Source organism: Chamaea fasciata, unplaced genomic scaffold (assembly GCF_029207755.1).
Source record: "Chamaea fasciata isolate MVZ Bird 193981 ecotype frontalis unplaced genomic scaffold, bChaFas1.0.hap1 SCAF_2, whole genome shotgun sequence".
NCBI lineage: Eukaryota > Metazoa > Chordata > Aves > Passeriformes > Sylviidae > Chamaea > Chamaea fasciata.
This window is the reverse complement of record NW_027094087.1, coordinates 61,754,939-61,779,412: the sequence shown is the minus strand read 5'-3', so window position 1 is coordinate 61,779,412 and position 24,474 is coordinate 61,754,939. Positions and strand designations below refer to the sequence as shown.

Below are 24,474 nucleotides of genomic sequence, written 5' to 3'. Positions count from 1 at the left end.
TCTTGAGTCAGTCTCATCTTTGTCTGGCATTATACACATTAGGTATTAGATAGTAGAACTGGATACTCATATCTGGTTTTTTGGTTTGTGTTTTTCTGCTTGACATGTATCTTCTCAGGGTTGTTTTTGTTTGGGTTGTTTGTTTTTTTTTTTTTTTTTCCCCCTCTCTTTAAAGAATCCCATTGAAATTAGAGTTGAGTCTCCTTTTCTATAATTACTATTTTTTTCTCTGTGGAAGAAGCTGTACTCTGAGGCAAGCCAAAATCCTGCTTGTCTAATCTTGGAGAAAATTCGAGCTCTGCAAACACGGCTGTTTCATTCTGTTTCCAATAGCTTGAGGCTTTCAGTCACACACCCTTTTCTCAGCCATTCCATTGACCTGCTCCGTATGCCCTAATATTCCCTGTTGGTGGTGTTTGCTATATTTTCAGGCATTTTATATCACCCAAATGCATAAAGAAGCTCAAGGGAATTGAACAATCATGTCCTGAGGGTTTACTGAATTTCTGTATATAAAGACAGCAGGATTTCTCCTAGGCAAAAAAAATCACCCTGTCTTTATTATTCATCTCCTAGAATGAATTTGAAAAGTAAGTCTGCAGAAACTGAATGTTAGTACTTTGACTAAAATTCAGTTGAATGCTCATTATGAGCCCATGTTGAAGCCAGAGTCTGAATAACTACAGGCAGAGAATTAAAGAATGTTCATAGGATGCTTAGGCTTAAATACATCCTTTGTGACTCAGGATCTATTTAAGGAGATTTTGAAGTAATAACAAAAGTGTAAGTCTGTATTTTTACCAGTAAAGATTTACCTGCCCTGGTTTCTGATGAGACAACCACCCATCTAGGAAACAGTTATTCGTGGGAGAAACTTAGGCATATGTTCTGTAGGACAATGAGCTCTCTGTTCTGAAATTCATAGCACCCTAAAATGAATGATGAATCCACCAATGAGTCTCTGGAATTTTTTCAGTTCCTACATCTTTAGTATTTCCTATGGCTGAAGATGATGTTATATCTAAAAAGAACATGACTTTACAGCAGATTCCAAAATATTCCTTTGGCAGCATCAATTGGCCTTGCATATGGTGAACTTGTGAGCATTTGTTCAAGGGTCTTCTTCTCAAATAAGGAACAAACCCCTCCAGCTGCAGGTCACTCAAAGCTAAAAAAAAGATCACAGGGACAAGGCAAGCCAGCAAGTTTATCAGCAGTTTAATTCCCCAAGAGGGCACCAGGGGCCATTACATGGCCATTAGCATAGCCAGCACTGGAGTCACAGACAGAACAGAGGCAGCCAAGCAGCCAGCCAAGAAATCAGCCAAGGGCTTTGCAACAGACACAGATGTTGCTGCTAAAAAATTTATTCTAGATCTTGGCATCTGAGTCCTTTATCTGTCAATTTTGTGTCCTGGATGAGGCCCCAGCTGTTGAGTTTGTTGATGAAAGGAGAAGAAGGGAAAAAGCTGAGCTGCATTTAGATGACCAGCGATTTGATTCCATCTAAAATACTTCTCTTAAAGGGATGATATCTCTTTTCATAGACATCTTCCAATCTTTTCCTGTAAAGTTTTCAAAAATTTCCTGCAAGTTAGTTAAGGTGCTGCATTTCTCACTGCATTCAAAAATAGTCAGTGGCAACACAGGGGTAGGGTTGGTTTTATTGGGAACGGAACTCACAATGGAATGGGCATCATGCATTAATGGCCTATATATTTGGTTGTCTCTCAAATCATATGGGAATACTTTCACCTGCAAGGATGACAATAGTTTTGGTTTGTTTGGGGTTTTTTGTTTGGTTGGTGGTTTTTTTGTTTGCTTTTTTTGTTTGTTTGTTTTGGAGTTTTTTTTTTTTGTTTTTCTTTTTTAATTTTTGCCCTTCAAATATTCCACATTTGGATAAATAATCTAGTATCCGCAAGGAGATTGCCAGTTTTTTTGAGTTTTCTCTGCTTTTCTTGTAATTTCCAAAGACCCTCTATTTTAGCTACAGTCAAGATCTGTTTGATTTGAAAGCTCTGGTATGTATTCTTGCCTTAGTTTTCTTTCCCTACAACACTTCAATCAGTAAACTCTCTTGTTCTCCTACCATATGCAATAATCAATATTTTATTTGAAAAATACATTATATTGTTATTTATTTACCAGATCATGAAAAAAAGTAGCAATAACACATTTCCATTTTTTTAATTACTCTTAAATATTATCTTATAATAATACAGGCAAATAGCAACAGATATAATTGCATGTTATAATATATTATCATGGGACAACTCAGGCAAGACAAATTGTTTTTAGACAAAACATATTGATTTTTATCCACCTACATAAAAAAAAAAAAGTTCTGCTTAGAAATATACTTGTTTATGAGCAGGCTATAGGGTTTTTTCCTTTCTTCCACCAGCTTCTGTTTTGCAAAAATTAACAAGAATTTCCATTTTTTTTTAACCTTAACCCTAATTTTCTGTTAAAACCTGTCTTTTATTCACTTCCTAGCTGTGCTGTCAATACAGCTAGAGCAAATTTTTTCACTTTCATTAGCAAATAACTTAGTGCACTTTGACCCTTTTAAGGCTATATCCAGCTGCTTTCTTATCTTTTAGAGATAAACCCTGAGGGCTTGAGGCCAACTGCTCCATTCTGCTTAGGTTAATGTTGTCATAAAATCCTGCACTGTTTTGTCATTTAGTCTGTTCTTAATCAAACTACTTGAGACTGTATTGGGTACCCAGAAAGTGTATGATAGAGTGTAACACAACAAACCTCTAGGCAGTTACAGTGATTTGAAAGAGTAAATTCAAGAGCAGACAGCAAGTTCTCTTCGATATATGAGAGTAAACCCTTGATTTGGCTGATTAATTAAGATTAAATGACTGCACTCCTCTTCCTTTTAAAACAAGCAAGAGGCTCACCAAAACCCACAGGAACTTTTTCAGGTGAATGCCTTTGTCATCAGCCTGATATTTTTAGCAGAATCTTTTCCTTCCTTCCTTCCTTCCTTCCTTCCTTCCTTCCTTCCTTCCTTCCTTCCTTCCTTCCTTCCTTCCTTCCTTCCTTCCTTCCTTCCTTCCTTCCTTCCTTCCTTCCTTCCTTCCTTCCTTCCTTCCTTCCTTCCTTCCTTCCTTCCTTCCTTCCTTCCTTCCTTCCTCCCTCCCTCCCTCCCTCCCTCCCTCCCTCCCTCCCTCCCTCTGCCCCACAACATCCTTCTTCGCCTCCTCCCTCTCCCATGACCCAAAGACCCTTAAACTGCTTTTGTACTATAACACAGTGCCAAAAAGGAGGAAAAATAATACCAAGAAATAATTTAGCTCTTGAAACAATCTCCTAAAAAAGGCAATTTTGATTAGCTTAACTCAGAGTAAAGCAAAAACTGAATCAATGTAATCCACTTCCCAAATAGTTCTTCCAGCTGGTAGGCAATCATGTAAAAAATGAGAAATAGTTTAATTACTGGTTGTGTTTTCTGAAGATAAATAATTTGTCAGTTGTTTTAAAAAACAATTGTACTTAACTACTCTGGTTAGGGTATTTATGCCTGAAGTCAGTTACCAGGTCACTATTCTGAAACCTTGAGCAGATCACCAAGCCCAGAGGACTGTTTTCATTGAGGTTCTCTTTTTCTCACACTCAGTCCTAGTCTTCAGACATTCAGAGAGGAATTTACTACGATGACAACTTCTTATAGGCCAGAATTTCTTTGTTCCCATCTCAAAGAGTCAGGGCACCTGAAGAGGAACAGGAAAAAAGCCAGATTCAGACACAGCTCTGTTGTGAATTTACCCACATCCAGGGATGCAAACGTGAAAAGCATCTGTCAACACTGTAAACATGAAGGACAAGCACAGAAACTTTACCTGCCTCCAAATTTCTCCAGAGGAAAATCAATCAATATGAAAACTGGAGACCTGGATAAATAGGCTAGTGACCAGGAAAACACTAATGGATAAGAAACTGAATTTTCACTGCACCAGATTTGAATTTAGGCCTTTCAGTTCATGAGCAATTTGTCTGTGTGAGAAAGAGTAAACATGACAATGTGAATTAGCTGTGCTTCTTTGGAAAGAATAATGCTTGTCTCTTTAGAAAATTGTTCTGATTTCTTTTACTAATGTTTAATGCCAGAGAGCAATATTGGGAGAGTCAAAGTGACTCCTCAGCTCTGTGGGCAACACATTTACAATGTACATCTCTCCAATGAGAGTTTAACAGGAGAGGAAACAGATTTGATGAGAAGATTCTGAGATAAATTCTACAGTACAGCCAGATACAAGGCAATGAGAAAAGGAAACATTTTTTAGAATTTCAACTATCAGAGACAAATAATTATTCTGTTCAAGTAGAGAAATGTAGGCAAGACAGACAACTGTTTGGCAGTGTGAACAGTCCATACACATACAAAAAGGATGGTGTTAAATAAGTTTAAAGATTATTCAGATTTAAAAATTTCAAAGTTTTTAATTTCCTACCAAATTTACCCTTACCAAAGAAGGGTAAATATGCTGAAATGAAACCTCAAGCTATAAACCCCAGCAAACAGATCAGGGACAAACCTAATTTACACCTGAAGAACGCATTTTTTAAAAAAATCTGAACACTTTAGTAAGTGATGCTGATGAGTCAGCAAATTGTACTGTACTCTTTTAAGACTTTTAAGACTTCATACAATACACTTGAGTAAGTTCTCAGTTTTAAGAATGTGTATATTCCTCTTACTTAAAAAATAGCTTAATGCTTGTCAACATTCCTTATTTAAGACAAAAACATGTTTGAGTGCTTCACCATAAGTCAAACTTCATATGAATATACATATGGTATGAGCCAACAAATCTGTATACTGATATTAAACCAGTGGGAATAACAAATCTTCCATAAAAAGCCATGCAGCTACAAAAAGCTATGCTATTTTTATGTAGGTGTAGGAATATAGTCCCTTATAATCTGGAAGCTAATAGCCGCGTACTTAATTTTGGTTTGAATTTGTGCCACACCTTGTATTCAAACAATATCTCACTGTCATTTTGGAAATGGAAATATAACATTTGAAGGAAATAATTCTGAAATTAAATTTTCTCAGTATATCTCACAGAAGATTTTGACAAATAATTTATGTCAATTTTTTTTCTTTTTTTCTTTTTTTTTTGAAACAAGATCCTCTAGGAAATTTTTTTTTGTTCTCTCACCTATATTATTTTGTAAACACATTTTAATCCAGAAGCAATTTATCCACATTTTGACATATTTGTTGAATTCTAACAGTGCCAAAATTTGTAAAATTCTTCACATTTCCAGAAGTTGTGAAGTCAAGTTGATGTGAGGGAGTGCAATTTCCATCAATTTAAGTTATTCTGTGTGGTTTTACTAGATATTCAAAAGAAAAAGAGATTTAATATCCCTATTTAAGGCTCTTCAGACAAAAGCACATGAGGAATTACTAATTATTAAATAATATATATAATACCATGCAAATTGAAACCATGCATAAGTCAGAGCTGTTCACCGGATCCAGTTCAAACAGGTGAGTAAATGTAGTCTTGCAATATAACTAGACCTTTATTTTTTACCCTGTGTGTCATAGTTGTCCATCATTGAAATACATAAATATAAAGTAAGTAAGTATAAATATACTCTTCATGAAAAGTAGCTGATTACATTCATGACTTAGAGGTGTTCATTAATTATGATGGGAAAATATTTAAGTATAAAATGGAAGAAAAATGTATGTGTATATAGGTAGATCAAATGTATAAGTTAAATCTGTACTACTGTTTCCCAGTCACTAGAAACCAATTCTCTATAATGTTCAGCTGCAAGGATAGTTCCTGGCATAGTTTTGCCTGGGTTAAGGGTGAGGGATTCAGCCTGGGTGGACACCGGATGTATACCAAAGTCTCCCCCTCTTCAACTCAACAGGGGAGAAAAGTTGCACTGAAAGACTGGGTTGAGACAAAGGCAGGGAGAGATCACTCATCAATTACTGCCTTGCCATGAACTTCATCCTGAGCTTCAGGAATGTGTGATCCCTGCCACAGGAGAAAGTGCTCCACAAATGTCTCCAACATGAATCTTTCCCACAGGCAGCAGTTCTTCACAAACTTCTCTGTGGTTCAGGCCTTTAGGAATAGGCTGTTCCAGCATGAGTCTCCACGGGATCACAAGTCTTGCCAGCAAGCCTGCTCCAGCATGGCCTTCTCCCACTATGAGGCCCCAGGTTCTGCCAGGGCCATTATCCACTAAGGGCTTCCCATGGGATCACAGGATCACAGACTCCCTTGAGCATCCACCTCCTCCAGTGCTGGGTCCTCCACAGGCTGCAGGTGGATCTCTGCACTCAGACCCCCATAGGCACAGGGGGACAGCCTCTTTTACCATGGGCTCACCCTGGGCTGCAGGGGAATCTCAACTCCAGCAAGTGGATCACTTCCCCTTCCTCCTTCTCTACAGACCTGGGTGCCTGTAGAGATTCTTCTCTCATGAATTCTCACTCCTCTCTCAGGCTGTTGTTTGCTCTTTACACTGTAACTTTTCCTCCTTCTCAACTTTGATATCCCAAAGGTGCTACCATCGTCACTGATGGGCTCAGACTTGGCCACTGGTGGATCCATCTTGGCCCTGGCTGGCATTGGCTCTGTTGAACATGGAGAAATCTTCTGGCAGCTTCATTCAAAAGCCACCCCTGTAGCCCCCCTGCCCACATCAAAACCTTCCCATACAAACCCAATACACTGAGAAACACTTTTCAGAATTACTTCCAAGTGTGTTCTGGGAGATACTGTAGGAGAAGGAGGATTCTTAATTAGAACGTGGCCATGCTGTTTGGAGAGTAAGAGAATTCAATAATATGAATGCAAGCTGTTCTATGCCAGCTGGCCCCAACAGCAAAAAACAATCCTAGAAATATTTAATTTACTAGCCTAAATGTAGCTTTTGTACTCTTCCAAAGTGCTCATGCAGCAGTATGTTCCTTAGAAAAGGAGAATAAGCACCAACTTTTTATAGGGAAAAAAACCCAAAATGTTTAATGACAACTGTATAATTTTGTAGAGCAAAGGAATATCAATATATCTTTCCATGAGAAAGATGATTCAACAACTATGAAAATGAATACTAGGTACAGATGTCCTAAGTGAAGACTAGGGTTTTCTTGTGATTTCAAAAGGATAATTGCATATTTATTGAAACAGTTCTTATTAATTTTTTAGAGGAAAATTTGTTCAATCATTTATTGTTAGTCTAATTAAAGTCTTAAACAGTCTAATTAAAACACAAGAAACAGCTATTATTGGTCTAATTACATCAGGAGTAATAATAATAAATCATTGACACAAGGGTCTTCCTAATATTAACCAGTTTTTCCTGAGATTAGGCTCCTTCCTGGTGTACCTCCAAATCACTGCACCTTCAGGTTCATTCCTCCCAAAGTATAGGGATAGGTAAAGAGGAGCCATCATTTTCATTAGGTTTTTCCAGGAGGAATGACACTCATTGTGGAAGTTTACCAATTTTGGTCCACTTGGGGCTCTTTTTGTGAGGCTTTTTATCACAGTTTTCTTGTCCATTCTTCTTGGTTTTTTTTCCCCTTGGTTTCCATCAAGAATTTATCTCTTTGCTGTACTTAGCTGTTATTTATAGCAGCACAATACTTTGCCAAAATAATATAAAGAGCTAATATTGTTGTTTGGGTTTTTGTCTTGTTTGTTTGGGGTTTGTTGTTGATGTTGTTGTTTCTGTTTTTGCTTTTTTTGGTCATAGTGTAGGATTTTCAGACCTTTACCATAGAGGATAATCTCAGAGTTAAGACAAGCCAAGTTGGGCCATAATCACCTTCTCCTAGATAATTGCTCTAACAGTTAAAACTAGCAGCTCAGTCTCAGACATGCCAGACAAGTCCTGAGGGCCTTATTTATCAGGTCAATAATATGACTGCAGTAGGAATAACAACAACACATTTTCTAACCCCCAAAGTAGAAAAAAAAATGTCTTCTGCATACTTCGGGGGCAGGAGTTCAAACTGCAATGCCAAAGAGAAAAGTAAGAATCTTGTGGGCTTCAGGGAAAAAGTACAACATAAGAATATTTTTCTTTGATTTTTTATATTATTGTTCTTTCCTCAGTGTCTACAATGTAAAATGAATATGAAAATATCATGCAAAAAATACAGCTCAAACACTCTGATCTTAAATGCAGGGAAATCAATAGCTAATTTTTCATTTATCTTTAAATGTTTTAAATGAAGAGCTGCACTAACAACAAATAAGAAACCAACAATCTTTGTTTGTGTGATTAACTGTAAGTCAAAAAATAAAATTGTATTTTGAAACCTCAGAATGATGAGCCTATGTGAATTAATAAGCCATGTGTGAGCATATACTTTCTTTCTCTTCATAATTAATTTTAAACTTTCTTGCTTCTAAACTCTTTTTCATTTTCAGGACATCTGGTGCCTAAAAATCACAGCGTAACAGCTCCAGACTTTCTCATTTTGTAATTAAAGAAAGCCTGGATTTTTAGGTCTTGCTGTGAAGATCACAGTATGTGTATTTATGAGTCTGGCATATCCCTCTCACTTACTAGCCTGGTTGCAAATTTTTTTTATCTTCTCATAAGCACTGAGATAATTATTCACAGAGTGTTTGTGATGCTGTGAAGGGACCTAGTTCCTTAAAAAGCTGACCTTGGAATCAGTTTTGAGGGACAGGATCTAAGACAGAGGGAAGACAGATTGTGAATCTCAGCAAGGTACAGATCATGGATTATCCAGACAATCCACATTGGATCTAAAGTATAGACACCTGACTCAGATTTCCTTTATGGCCAATAGGGAGAAATTTACTTTTTTTATACCAGCATAAGATACTGTAGATACCACCTTGTATGTACTATACTAACTTATATCCAAAGCAGATTGCAGGAATAATAACTGAAGATTTTATTTTTCTTTGTTGAATGTTAAGGTCCCCTAAAGTTATTGACTTAGAGGGAGATTTTTTTTCTCTAGATCTCCAGATTCCTGCTAGAATCTGGTGTGGCCAAGGATCCCTGTATCCCTATATTGTGTAAGTATGGCATTGCTGAATGATTTGAGTGACATAAACTGCATTACACAATAATTTCCCAGACATTTCAGTGAATGTAATGCATTTTTCTGGGCAGTTCAACCCAATTTTTCTTTTCCTCATGCCATTTTCTCTTTTGTAAAAGGTAAAACTACTTTTTACCAGTAAAACCAGAAGAAAAATTCAAGTTAATTTAGATATTTTCATTTCTTATCAATTACTCAAAAACTTTAAGTGATTCATGTTTTTCCTTCCACTCTATCTTTTAAACATTCCTCTCAATTTATAAAAAAAAAGCCCCAAAACATATATCAATTCCCCCCACTAGAATACTAGAGTACTAGACTAAAAACATGTAGTTAAAAAAAAAAAAAAAGAGTTTGAATTCCATTTTTCTTAACCTTTTCCGTCTTTATATAATCAAAATCCAAAAGGAACTCTAAAAAGCCAATTTATTTATATTCTCATTTTAAGAATTGGTAGTGTTTGCCTTTAACATTCAAGGCTATCTTTGATTTAGGTTGTCAAAACAATGACAACAGTGACAGAATCTTCAATTTATCTTTCACAAAACTTTTTAAAGTACCCTCTGGAGATTTAAAAATACATTTAGAAACAAAAGTAAGAAAGAATTTACCAAGAACCATTAATGTTAATTTTCTAAGTGAAACCTCTCAGCTCCTGTTATGAACACCATGTGGATAAGTGTTTCAGCTTTATAGATGGTGATCATGCTCATCCTGTAGATATGGGAAATGATGTAATAATATCTGTATGTGATCTGCTTCACTCTAGTAACAATCTCCAAGATGTAAATTCCTAGGAAACCTTTGCTACAAAGCCCCATTCATTGTCATAAAGTACCACATTCAAAAGTAGGAACAATTCCGTACACTTCACCCCAAATGAAGTTTCTTCAGCAGAACTACTTTTATATCATTACACAACAGCAAGAAAAGGTGCCCTGCTCCCTCCCTATGCTGTCAAAAAAAATTTCCCGCAGGAAAATAAGTTTTTAGCAATAAATTAATGTATTTTGAAGGGGATAAGCTGAGTTTTTCAAGACTTAGGTTTTTGGGGTTTTTTTGGTAGATCAATACCAAATAATTCCGAACGTATTCAAATCAAGTTTAAATCCCCACCAGTTCCTTGTTTTCCTTATACAGGTTGCTTTTCCTCAGGTGGTTTTTTTTGGGTGTTTTTTTTTTGTTGTTGTTGTTGTTGTTTGTTTGTTTGTTTTTAATTAATAAGTCATTTTAATAAGACATGTTATGAATAACAGTATGTAACACCCACCTAACAGATACCATCATTGCTGGCTTAATCATTTGTAAGGAATTAAAAGAACAGTTGCCTGTCTCAAACACTGTCAAATCCACAGAAGGAACTGTGGCAAGATAAGCCAGCAGAGTGGGAAGATGAAATAATCACGGAAGGGAGGACTCTGCAACAGGAGGGCCTTAATTCTAGGCCTGGTGAAGATGTGATCTGGTTAGCACATCCTGGTTAATGCACCCAGACAAAAATTCCCACTGTGGCAAACTGAGGAAAGAAGGAACTGCTCATACACACACCAACCCAATTTTTGGGAATGGCATCTTTGACCACTCGGCAGATAGACAGAACTTGGAGTGTATAAAGGTGTCACACCCCAGAAGAATGACTCCAGAACCTCCACCACCAAACAGCCCAAGATGAAGAAGGACCAATGGGACCAACTGCATCCATGAGTGATGATAAATAAAATCCAAGTTACTGACTTCAGCATATGGTCTCATTTGCAGCTTATTACAGACAGGTATCTCTCACTAGTTAGATCACAATGTCATTATTGCAGTAATAGCCTTAAACTGCTTCAAAGCATCAGGAAATAAAAATAAAATTGTAGAACACTTTTTTTTTTTTTTTTTTTTTTGACACATAGAGTATTTTGTAGGGCTAGGGACACCAAAAGGAAGTCATATCCAGGCTTTTCAAATCTTCTTGACAATATTAATGCAAATACCTGAGAGCTTTGTGCCATGTAGGGCCTGCCTCTATCCTATTGCTAAGTAATAAGAGAAATACAATGTATTTCTAGCTGATTTTGATATTTTCAGTATTTCTTTCTACCAGCATGATTTACTTGTCCTCAACATCACTTTTCTATCTATCTAAATATATTTTTTCTTACTCTATAATCATTAAGATGTAGGAAATAAACATTTTAAGGGATTTGAGGAAAGTCAGTCCTCTGTAATTCCCAAAATTTACAAAGAATACAGCTGATTTTAATCCCATTTGTTTTTGTGGGATTTTCAATCTAATGCAGATACAGAAACTGCTACTTTTTAATTATATTCAAAATGTATATGTGAGACAGGGAATCCAACAGCAACATTGGCACCAAAGTAGTGTAAACTATTTCCTCTGAGTCTTTTGAGAGAACTCCTGTACAGAATTATGTATTAAACCTGAGGGGCTTTGTGAAATTCCAAGACATTTCATAAAGCAATTACAGCAGTATAAAGAATCTTTTTTTGTAACCAAAGCAAATTTCATTATCCTACACTTCCATTACAGTTGTGGCCAAAATTCTTTTCACATATTTTAAATTTCTCATAGGATTTAACTTCTTCCCTTATAGAAACAAATTGTCCTCTGAGCATGAAAAAAGACTAGAAAACAGAATTAAACCAGACCTCTGACTTTATGCAACTGAAGATAGGTGAAATAAATGGTATTAAAAATGACTAAAGAATGTAGTATAGATTTTATAGTAAATGTAGAGATACTGAGAATAATCAGTCATTAATTCTGACCCATCATCATTCAAATTACTGATCATTATGACATCTCTAGTAAGATGAAGAAAGGCATACAATGGATTATATGTAGGTGGGGAAATGGCAAAAATAGTATGTTTTAAAAGGAAAAAAGAAGATATATGTGGTTGTAGCTTTCAACAATTCTTCTAGAGTAATTTGTAGAATCATAGAATCATACAGGTTGGAAAAGATTTTCAAGATCCTTGAGTCCAACATTTTGAGCCTGTTGGCTTGTAGATGTGGTTTTCCAGTGGGTTTGGATAGTGTCAGGTTTGTGGTTAGACTTAATGATGTCAAAGATCTTTTCCAAAATAAATGGTTCTATGACTCCAAACCCAAACAAGGTTAATCCCATGATTCATCTTGCATCATTCCCAGAAGTGTCCAAGGGTAGGTTGGAGGGGCTTTAGGAAATCCTGTCTAGTGAAAGATGTCCCTTCATTTAGCACGGAGGTTGGTATTAGAGGATCTTTAAGATCCCCTTCTAACCCAAACCAATCTATGATTCTGTGATCACATTCACTCATCAATATATGCTTTCCCCACCCTGGGAAAGTTATAACAAATTTGAGGAAGGTGATAATGTATAGATATTTCTAAATTACAAGATGCTACTTTTCTGATTGACCTTTTGTAGATGAGCATTTTTTGTTATCCCTTCCTCCTTGTTGAAGGAGAACGGACTATAATAAACATGCAGTAGAAACAGAAGAATGACCTGGAGATATTTTACATGTGTAGCTATTAGGAAATTATGAGTTTGAAGGCAGAGCACTGATGAATACTGAAATAATGAGATGAATGTTCATAAATGACCACATAGGTGTGTTGAATTCCCCTCAACATTAAAGTTTAATGCAGTAATTTAAATCTTGGTTAAGGTTGCTAAGCCTGTACACATATCCTGGTTTCTGACTGGGGAATGGGGATAGGAAAGTGAAATTACTTACCACCTACTACAGTTTTTACTGTGTTTAAGGTAAGCAAAATAATTGTATGAGATAAATCTTAAGGCACTTGGGAAGAAAAACTTTAAAAGGAGGATCAAAATAAAAGTAGTACAAAACGCATAAAAAAAATCTTCACAGCTGAGGATGCCAAGATGACAATTAGTATCATCTTCTCTTTGCTTGTATATTCTACTTCTCTGTTCCAGGAAACTTTTAAAGACAGTAAATAGATACAGGCTACTTTAGTGTTATTGCTTCCAAATATCATCCAGCAATGCTTCTGGGCATTGGAAAAACCATAAAAATGCATGAGTTTGTGGGAAAACAAAGCTCCATGAAACATTTCTGAAATTATTGTAAAGAAATGATAATTTTCAATTTTATTGCTCCTTGACTGACCTAGCTGGAAAGTTCAAACAAAATGTAACAATAACCTCCAATTGAAGTAGAAGGGGAATGTCAGTCATCAATCAAAAAAAAATCAAAAAGAAAAACAGAACTTTATGGAATATGTATGCCAATAGTTCAGAGAGTAATATTTGATTTAGTAAGTGCAGGAAGATATCTTACAGCATATAGCAAACAGAGATGTTATATGGTGCACCCAAAGCCTTGGAAAGTCAACATGGACTATATGACTGTCATTTTTTCTGTTCATACAAGAGAGACAAACAAAACTACTATCTGCCTACTTATCTATACACATTGGTGTACTTTAAAGGGGAATTTTTTCTCTTTTCTTCTGATTCCTTGCATGTGTTTGTTTTGTTGATTTTCTTTTTTAATAGGATGCATCTTATATCCTGAAAGATGACAAAATACAACAGATGATTTTTATTGCTGACTTCTGGGTCATTTTTACATGAAACCTAATGCTATCACTAAAAAACAGCAAATACAGTGTTACATCTCTATTCCCTCAGCTTCTCCCTACCAAGACATCTTATAAAATGACATATAAAAGCTTCTATACACAGAAGTGCATTCAATATATAAATTCAGTAAGTTTTATTGAATCTTCAAATCTGAAAGAACCATGTTATATATATCTATAAGACTTAGTTACAATTTTTAAATGCACTCTTATCTTTCATTTTTACTTTAATCTTGAAACAGCTGACTATTTCTCATTACACTGAATGTATTCTCCTGCTACCAGAGAGGCCTGTGATTACAAGGTATATATCACTGTATAGGAATCTTGACAGTTTGCTTTAGTCTGCAAAACCCCTCACTTCAAGATATTACCTAATTTGAAACACTACCTAATTTGAGATATTTCAGTAATAACAAAATACTTCTCCTGAAGTATTTTGCATTATTTGTTTTCTATTCTTTCAGTAATGAATCCTGTAAATCCTGGGTTTGGAGGAGGACTTTTTGGGGGTTGTTTTGTTTGTTTTGTTAATTTGTTTGGGGCTTTTTGTTATTGTTGTTTTATTATTATTTTTTGTTTTTCTTTTCTGAAGCCTGTTAATTTATTCAATTCTTTAAAATTAAATACCAATTTTAGGCCCTTTTTTTTTGTACATGCATCCTAACATCTGTTTTCGAATGTGACAAATATTTTATTTCAGAAGATTTTGCTCACCATACTTTATGTCAAAGAACTTGCCCTAAAGTTCAATGGGATTTTTTTTTAATGGGTAGATCAATAAAGTTGCCATAAGAACACATAAAGTCTTTTTTTTTTCTTTATTTTCTTAGAAAAAATTTGCATATGTTTTTGTGGCCAAGTCATTAACTTTTTTCTATTTTATATGTAAACACAAATCTTTAGACTAGTCTTGATGTTCTGTGGGTGAATGGAGTATTATCAGGATTAAGACATATCAAACAATCTGATGGAGAACAGGTGAGAGAATTAGTTTGACCGTTTTTGAGTATTTGTGCATGTGCTGCACTTTTAACCTTCTGCCTCTGCCAGCCAAAGAAGAGGAGGGGACATGTCCATCTGTGCCTGTGTCTGCTGTGAATCCAAATGTGGGGGCTGCTGGGGGCAGAGCCTTGTCTGAGGCTGTGTGACACATTGTGTGTATGTCTGTGTGTGGTTTGTGTGTGTATGTCTGCAGGCTGACACATGTACAAGCGTGCCTCTGTTTATGTGTGCCAGGCTTGGTTCCAGCAGCATGCCAGATCGGATTCCAGGATGAAACAACCAGAGAGGGTGGCTGCTCTTGACACCCCTTAACTATCTCCTCAAATTCATTTCTGAATTTTCTAAGTGAAAACTCTAGAAAAAAGAGGAAAGCTATTTGATGTATTGTAAATTCAAACAGAATCAGGAATGTTTCAACTATAAAGGAAAGTAATGATTGAGAGAAAGATTTGGCATGCTTCATCGCCTAGCTTAAGCTTGAACTTGAGGTTTAGTAAAATGGATCAAGAATATGCCAAGATTTAACACACCTGTTTTTAGCTGTTGAAAAGTACAGTGCTGCAGTCTCATCATTGACATCCCTTCTAAAAGTCTGCAAGAAGCATTAGATTTTAAAAATAGAAATAGTTTAAATCTTCAGGTGTCTGCACACAGCCAATCAACCACAATTCTTTCTACAGTCAATATACCACCAGTGAACAATTTACCCTATTTTAAGGTAGGCATCTTATTTAGGTAGAATGAAGGGCCCTCTGAGATGCCTATTTCTTTCCAGACAATACAGAAAATGAGAACAGCGTAAGTTAAATATCCAAGCAGCCACCTAAGCTGTAATACAATCTAGTCGCATAAGGCAAATTAGCTCCTACCTTCAAGTTTTATTCCTTTAGATTTCTGTAAGTAGAAGAAACACAAAGAATATTAATATATCCCCAAAGCCTCATCCAATCACAATATTTTTAGCTAGTTTCTAACCTAGCATTTAACTTACTGCTAGTTCTAGCACAACTGTGACACTGTGAGAATATCACAGCCTGAATGGTAAATTGCCATGCATTTTGAAGACATTGATTACGCCTTAAACTATCACCTACTTTGGTATCCTCTTTTGCTATGGTTGCTCTTTAGTTTTCTAACAGTAATTAATTCCAGTTTAATTACACAAACAAGGAAGAAAACAAATAAATCATTTTGGCAGGAAAAGGTAAAAAAACCCAATCAACAAGAAAACACCCTCTCCCCCTGACATGACTCAGGGATGTAAGCTAAAAATTAAATATTAAAATTCTCATTAAAAGAATAAAACAACATGTTATGAATGTATTTCCATCAGGGAATTAGGAAAAGCTGCCACCAGAATGAAATGTTGTCACTTGTTCATGGTTTCCTGTTCTTCTCCAAATGGTGTATAATATATTCAGTTCTTAAGCAGAAAACATGGAGTGTATGGCAATGTTCTATTAAATTGCTCTTTTTCTTCATTGCACAAAATGCTTCATAATTGTACTTATTTGCTTTAAGTCCTAATATTCATGTACAAGTTGCTTATCACTCTAACTTAATATGAGATTTGTATGTTTTTAATAAAAATAAATCTGTTGTACGCCAGATGAATTTATTGTGAAAAATAAAGTTTTCTTATCACTGACTTAATTAATGCTTGCCATTGCTATAGTTCTCTGATTATAAGGACTAATGGTTCTGGTGGAAAATATAAGGAAGAGTTGAAAGCAGTTATTATCGAATATTCAAATTTCTCCTTTTTTCTACCATGTTTTGGTAATCACACATTAAATAATCCCATAGTGTTCGAGGTAAAAGTATACAATTTATGTTTGTGTTGTTTTATTTTTCTTCAAAAATAAGACGTACATAGTCTTTTTGGATAGTTGAAGAATACTTATCTATTAAAAGAATGTTCCTGACAAAAGGTTTTGACAAACTCTACTTAATAGCATATCAGAAAATGGCCTTAAGTCCAGAAGAGAATAAAGTATTAGAGCCAAAAAGAGATTTGCACAATAAAGAAACATAACAATGTAGAGCTAAATAAAAATCAGGCTGGCTTATGTCTTTGTGTCACTGTCCTAGCAAAGCTTTGTGACAATCAGAATACGTACCATCCATGAGTGATGTCCTGACCTGAGAAAAACTTAATATATTAGTTCTTTGACAAGACAGTAATAGAAGAAACAGGAACAAAGATCTGGGTTTTTCTACCAGGTTCCCCTTCTCCTTTTCTATGGAGGTCAGTATTAACCATGGAATGATGGAATCATTTAGGTTGCAAGAAACCTTTAAGGTTGTTGAGTCTGGCCACAAACCTATCACTGCCAAGTCCATAGCTAAACCTTGTCAGTAAGCATGATTCAACTACACATCTTTTAATGCCTTCAGAGACTATGATTTGACTGCTTCCTTGGGCAGCCTGTTCCAACCTTGACAAGCCTTTTGGGGAAGAAAAAATTCCTAAACCTCCTTTACTCCAGACTAAACAAGAACAGCTCTCTCAGCTGCTCCTCATAAGACCTGTATGCTAGACCCGTCACCAGCTTTATTGTCCTTCTCTGGACACACTTCAGCACCCCAATGTCTTTCTTGTAGTGTGGAGGCTCAAAACAGAATACAAGATTTGAGGTGTGGCCTCACCAGTGCATCAGGACCTGGCACTTTGCCTTATTGAATCTTACACAATTGGGCTCAGCATTTTGATCCAGCCTATCCACCTTTCTTTACTGCAAGGGTGACTGAGCACTGGCACAAGCTGCACATGGGTGATGTAGAGTGTCCCTCCTTAGATGTATTCAGAAGCCACCTGGGCACAATTCTGGGCAACCGGCTTCAGGTGACCCTACTTAAGAATGGTTTTGCAGCAGACAGTCTCCAGAGACTCCTTCAAACCTCCTTTATTCTGAGATAGTGATGTGTAGATCACTATCACCAACATTCAAGTGTTTTACATTAGGCAATATGTGAAGTCAGATGCTATGAATCCATTTTTACTGAATTGTTGTTTTTCCATAAAATTGCATTCTGTGTCATACTATGATAGAGATTCAGGTGATTATTTAGGTAAGATCAAATTCTGTGTCATTGTTACTATCACCTCAATAAAAATAATGTATTTAACAATTACATACTTGTCAAGAATTGAATGTGTACAACACATATAGTGAAATGAAGGAAAACTTACTCAGAAATATGAATTCCAGTATGATATTTAAATATGCGGTAACACCATACAATTTTTTATGGACTATGGACTCTGAGGATGGTTACTGTAATTCCACATTGATCAGATTGAAGTGAGCCATATTTAATGGGGTTCAGCCTATAGAAACCATGGATTCCATAGGATTGGATTATAGCAGGTAGGATCAGACAGTGATAAGACTAATAATGGATCCTACTGAAGAAAGAGGCAAAGAGCAAGACATGCAAGAAGTGGAGTAGTCAGTAACTGAAGAGCTATGTGCTAAATCAGAGTGAAAATAAATTTTTAAAAATAGTGATTTTATATATTTAATAGTACATGGTGTGGTTCCGCACAGGGTCAGCAGTTTGACTCAATGGTCCTGATGGGTCCCTTTCAACTTGACACATTTCATGATTTTATGGAAATGCAAGAATAAGGCACAGTCCATAAACATTTCAGAGATAATGAAGGAGGAGTATCTTTTTCTGTATAGCACAGTAATATTGAGATTTTTTTCCAGAAAAGAAAAAGATATTACATGATTACCCTGACACATTAGTGAGCAAGCTGAAGCGGTTTCACACATAAAATAAGTGAATTTACAAGGAAACATGAAACATTACAGCAGATTTCTAAATGATAGATAATTGATGAAACCACTGATTGATGTGTTGAACATCTATTTTGGCAGTAAAGAAAAACAAGTATTACAATGCAAAGACAGAATCCCAAAACTGTCAAAGAGCATTTGGACAATTCTCTTAGTCATAGAATTTAGTTTTAAGCAGTTTAATGAGCAGGGAGTTGTACTCAATATTTATGGTTCCCTTCCAACTCAATATACTCCAGGATTCTATTATTCTAATTAAATTAAAGCATCTTTTATCTCACCATCAGCAATATTTGATTTCTCTGATCTTATTTTTTGAAATAGGCAAGAAAGTTCCTTACACAGTGGATTTAAACCACTGTATATATAGTTACTGTTGCTTCTCTCTAGAAAGTGGGAGAAACCAGGAATCTGAACCTATGAATTTAATAAACTGATACTTGGATGCATTTTTATGCATAAAAGTATTTTTAATGGCTGAGTGATTAACTTCATATCTTTATATGCAAATTATTATACTATTAGTTTTGCTTATGCATTTCAATGTAACTTTTTAAACCCCAAACATTTAAGAGTGTCATACTTTACAATGCAGAAAGTGTCTTAACATAGAATATGGCAGAAGGATAGTAATCTTAAAGCTAGCTCTGGGAAAAGCTAGCTTTTCTATTTCTTCTATTGTAGTCTAAAATTACTCACACGTTTAGTTTAAAACTCTTAGGAGTTTGCCTAGCCCACAGCCCAGTAGATGCAAGGTTGCTTTGACTCTTTTTTTACAGGTGTCACCAAAAACAAGGCAGAGCCTATGTTCCTGGTAGATGTGTCCATACCCATAGGCATAGTGGACATACACTTCTGGCCACACACAGGCAGAAGACATTACCTTACAAGCACCCACACAATTACCAACAGCACTCACACAGATATGAGTGGCTCTGGTGGCTCTGTCCTGTTCCTTGTCACTAGCTGATCAGGAGTGAAGTCTAATAGTGGAACTTAGGTAAGCATCTATAAGCAAAACATGAATTGCACCAGTAACTGGCCAGTAGCTAGCCTCACACTCCCAGCCTCCCCAGCCACTGACACCTGCATGTACTCTTCAGTTTAAGGTACTCATATCTGTTCTCATTTTTTGCAGAACCACGGAAAGGCATATCTACCAGCTGCTCCAGATCTACAGTGCCCCAAAGAGCCAGTTCTCATCTCTACATTTCTTGGTTTAGATGCATGGTTCCTACAGTAGCTGACTATCAGACTCCTGTTTCTCTCGTGTCTGGAACCCAAAACAGTGGTATCACCATTGATAGCTTCTAGTCCATGCTACTTAACCTGTAACTCTGGCTTACAGTTTACAAGTGCTACACACACTAAATACAGAGTGCATCTTCACTTAGGAAACCCTATCAGATGCTGACAGATATTTACGTGCTTCTATAGAAGGTCATGGCCTCTTGCAGCCTCTGTCACATGTGCCAGACTTATCATATAAATGTCTTAAATACTCTAAAATATTGCAATGTGTATGCAACTGAATCCCACAAAAACTCTCCAAAGACTGTTACAGGTGTGGGGTCCTATTATAGTTACTGAAGTCACAACATGCAATGTTGACTAAAAATATTAATTTTGACCTTATTTATCTTCATATATTGAATTGATTTGTTATCCAACTCCATTTTCTAAGATGATTATGAGCTTCATTTAATAACAGGTGAATCAGTGACTGTAGACTGTGAAGGGTATCCTAAATCTATACAACTTAATGTGTTCACTAGAGTTTAGCCCTACATCCTTATTGTTAATTATGGGATTTGTAGTTCACATATAGATACCTACACTTGGACCCTTTTTTCCATTTATTTTCTTTTTCTGTTCATCTTTCAGAATAGAATTCTAGCCACAAGGCCAATCAGCCTCCTGTCTCCATCTTTCACAAAATCCGTTCAGCATTGTGTGCATAGCATCACCTGATACTCAACAATCGGTAAATCAGCAGATCACATATTTTACATGTCCTGTTGCTAATGGCATCTAGAGTTAGAAGAAAATTGTCCACTAAAAAAAAAGCTTATATGTGTATCTTGCAGTAACACATGATACATTAGAGCTTGTATCCAGACCACAGGTAAAAAATTTTATTTAGGTACCTAATAACTCAGTGCTCTACCAAGTTGCTCCAACCTGATCCTTGTAATTTACTTAAAATTACATCTGACCTAGCACAAACAGTAGCAGATAATGCATTATACTTATTTTCAGTATATATAAACAGACCTTAAAAGTGGAGTTCACAGGCAGAGGTTAGATGTCTGCCTCATAAAACAGAGTGAAAGCAGCAGATTCTGACAGTGGCATCCTGCTTACACAGCTTTAACTGGAGACCTAAATATCCTCCATGCACTATCTAGCTATTTCCTTGCCTCTTCTTTAAAAACTAATCTGCTTTATGCATTTCCATACTTCAGGGTTCCCTGTAAACCTTCACATTCTTCCTCATTATTCTGAAGTGACAGGGTCTCCCACCTTTTTGTCTGCAGTAAATAATCAGTAAATGTTCTCCTAATTTTTGGGGTTGTATTAGTCATTAAATAATTCTTCCCAAGACCAGACTATAGTTGTTCTCCTGCCTGATCCTTCATCTTGTAATACTTCATTTCCTTACCATCCTAAAAATCTTTTGATTTTGGTCCTCTTTACCCAATGCATTCAATAAGTGATTCTGGCGTACTGAGTCAAGCTTGTCTTGGCTTTGACTAAGTCCTGAATACCTCACTAAAATGGAAATTGTTTTTCTCTGTGCAGATGTAATTTCTGGACCACAGTTAATTTCTTTCAATTTCCTCTTCTTTTGTCTTCCTCACCTAGTAGAGGTTTCATTTAGTTTGCTAAGGAACGAAATTTATTACTTATAGAATGCTTCTTTTATAGAGGCAGAGAAACCATACTAGAATGAGAAACAGTGGCTCTCATAATTCTGGTTAAGATTTTCTGTATTTCAACATAACTAATATCTATGCAGATTAATGTATTTTAGCTGCCAAACCTACTACTTGTTTAAGTACGTCCTACACATGAGGTTATATACAGTTTGTACTATGAGTTGTACATCTACAAAGGGTTTTTTTCTTTATTTTTCTTCTATCTATGCAGGGGGATCTTGTTTGTTTTATTTTGTTTTTAATGAAAATAATTGACATTCTAGATGGTTGCTAACAGATCTCTTCTTCTTTAGTCTGTGCTTCCATATCATGAATTTCAGTAGTTCATATGATGTTAAGGGAAATAGAGAACAAAGGTGTACAAGTAACTTCTAACTACAGAAAACCATAAAAAATAATAAAGTGCCCCCAAATCCATCCATATAATCTCCCTCTTTGATCTACTTCACTTTATTATTTCTCTTATTATGTTTAGACCAGATTGGTCATTTATTTTTCATTTAATCCCCTGACATCATTGATAACATGAAGACACACAGAATTTTGGAAAGTGAAGCTACACAGGCTTCTCAATCCCTGATCCAAAAGCTATTTTTACCAGTGGTAAGATTTCCAATAATTTCAATGGATTTCCAACTATTTCAACATACTTTAGATCAAACACTCTTTTTGGGTTTAGGAAACACTCTTTTTGGGTTTAGGAAACTGAATTTAGGCATAATTTATCCTCAGATAAAATGCCTTATTAAGAATGGAAAAAGACATTAGTCAGTTTTATGTCTGTTTACCTTCGGGCAGTCATTTAAAAAAAAAAAAAAAACACCCCAAAACAAAACAAACAAACAAACAAACAAACAACTTTCAGAAGTGAAAGTGTAAAATCCAAGTATCATGGAGTTTTTGAGGGGAGTGGGTGGTAACACAGATATACATCATAGCTTTGACATTCAATCAAGGTCAAAATAATAAAAAAGAAAAATATAATTAAAGTGCCTGCACGTAGGTGGACAGAGAATTATCTCCTTGTACATAAATGGTAAACAGGTTTACAGAATACCAATCTTTGTGCATGTTTAGATGGTTTAATAAATTATGAGGATAATACAACAGAAGAACACACCAATACATTACTTTTTCCTGATATATATCAATATCAGAAGATATCATTATTTTTGAAAGCGTCTGTATAAAAAGAAATTGTTCAGTCCTGCAGAATCTCACTATGGACTTGATAAATCGTTCCAGTTATAAATCACAGTCTTCATCAATGTCAAAAGACAGAAAGCTGAGAAACACCAGTGTTTTGGTTTTTTTCTTTTTTCTTGCACAGTGTGTTTGATTTCTGTTTAAGTTTAATATATTCAGATCTACCTGGTTTATCCTAAATACCCAGTTCTAGGAAAGCCATTGTATTCAGTAAGTTTTTTATAGGACTACTAAATAAACCAAGACAAAAATTCCATAGTAAATTACTTTGTTCTTCTTTTTTTTTTTTTTTTTCTCATATTTAGATTAATTTTTCTGTTAATGTAGGTAGTTTTTTACCACTTACTGTATGGGTAAGTGAGAGTGACTACTTCATATTTAGAGGCTTTAATTGTATATAGCTCAAGTTAAGAGAAAGAAACTCAACCTTGAGTTTTGCTATTCTGCTATCTAGATGAAGATTAATCTATTATAGTTGTTTTCAACGTTTCGAATTTATGCTGCACACCAACTAAAGCATACCAAGCAGGTTAACAGACTGAATGCATATTTTCACCTTGTTATCCAGTTGCTGAGGTTTTCAACTAAAGGTGGTGAGCAAAGGAATCTCTATGCTGCCCCAGGCCCATAAGAACACCTCAAACTACAAGCAGAGCAACACTCTATGGCAATGTCATGCAGTTCTTAAACCTACTAAAATAGCAACCACAGGAAAGTTTAAATAATTTAATATTTCCTATACTGCCAGAACTTACCTTTTTAAAATTGTAGAAACAGAAGGTTGAGGGGAGGTCTTGCAACTGCCTGGAGCTACTTTTTTGGAGAAGACTAGAAGAATAGTGAAGACTTAGCCAAATTCTTCTCAAAGGTGCACCATGGGAGCAGCAGTAGACAAAAGGCTGAACACAGAAAATCCTGAACTGAGGTGTTTAATTTTTTTTTAACTTTTAATTATTGTTTTTTGTAATTTTAATGATTTTAAAATTATTTTTAAATGCTTTTACTAAAAGTATGTGATATAGTGGAACAGGTTGCTCAGAGTTTGTGGAATCTTCATTCCTGCAGCTTTTCCAAATTTAGCTGACCAAGTTGCTGAGCAACCTCATATAACTGGATGTCCTCCAACCCAAATTATTCTATGATTACATATACAAATGAAATAAACACACGAAGATATCAATCACATATATATATATTAATATATGAGAGATTTTATAGGAGCTGGTGTGTTTCTATAAGGATGTCTGAGTCTCTTGAATTGTTAACTGCACTTCTATCACTCTCTCAGGACTCTGAGGAACAATGGATTACATATTTGATTTAGTCAAAGGTCTTATAATATCCACTATGAACAGGGTTTTGCAATTGTATCTACTTGTTTCAGGTAATCTTTACATCTCATTTATGCAATCAATGAAATAGAATAAATCCAAATAACATAAAATTTTGTTTTTACCTTTCAGTTATGATTGACAGCTAGCTAACCAGGCTATTAGGAGGCTGTTTGTAGGTTGCTGTACCTAGCTGAGCTGTCTTCCTCTTCCAAATAAAATGCACGTTGCTAATGCTCAATGAAACTTGTTTAATGATCAAAAAAAGTTAGCAATCATCATTTGAGGCTAATTTCAGCTGTCCAAACATAGGGTATGTAATGCCATTTATGACATCACAGGGCATTCAAGATATTTACATAGACTTATCAGCTATGACACAGGATTTATGGAAGATCTGCATTTTTTTGTAACACCAGCTGGGGGTCAAGGAAGAGATACTATGACATTTAAACAAGGTATTTAACAGCTATGTCTGGGTAATTAAACTGAGCCTTTTA

General features: G+C 35.6%; 1 long non-coding RNA gene across 2 annotated transcripts; it reads right to left on the bottom strand.

The window, feature by feature from the left end:
- Window positions 1–3,201: 3,201 nt before the first annotated feature.
- Window positions 3,202–24,392, bottom strand: LOC136285976 (uncharacterized). 2 transcript variants are annotated; one of them, XR_010719634.1, is made up of 5 exons: window positions 24,100–24,392; window positions 23,399–23,542; window positions 15,562–15,586; window positions 15,223–15,284; window positions 13,254–13,616 (listed from the first exon to the last, which is right to left on the bottom strand). It is a non-coding gene; the product is annotated as an uncharacterized lncRNA (long non-coding RNA). The 2 variants fall into 2 exon arrangements; XR_010719633.1 differs by lacking the exons at window positions 13,254–13,616; window positions 15,223–15,284; window positions 15,562–15,586 and adding an exon at window positions 3,202–3,728.
- Between the last annotated feature and the right edge of the window lie 82 nt (window positions 24,393–24,474).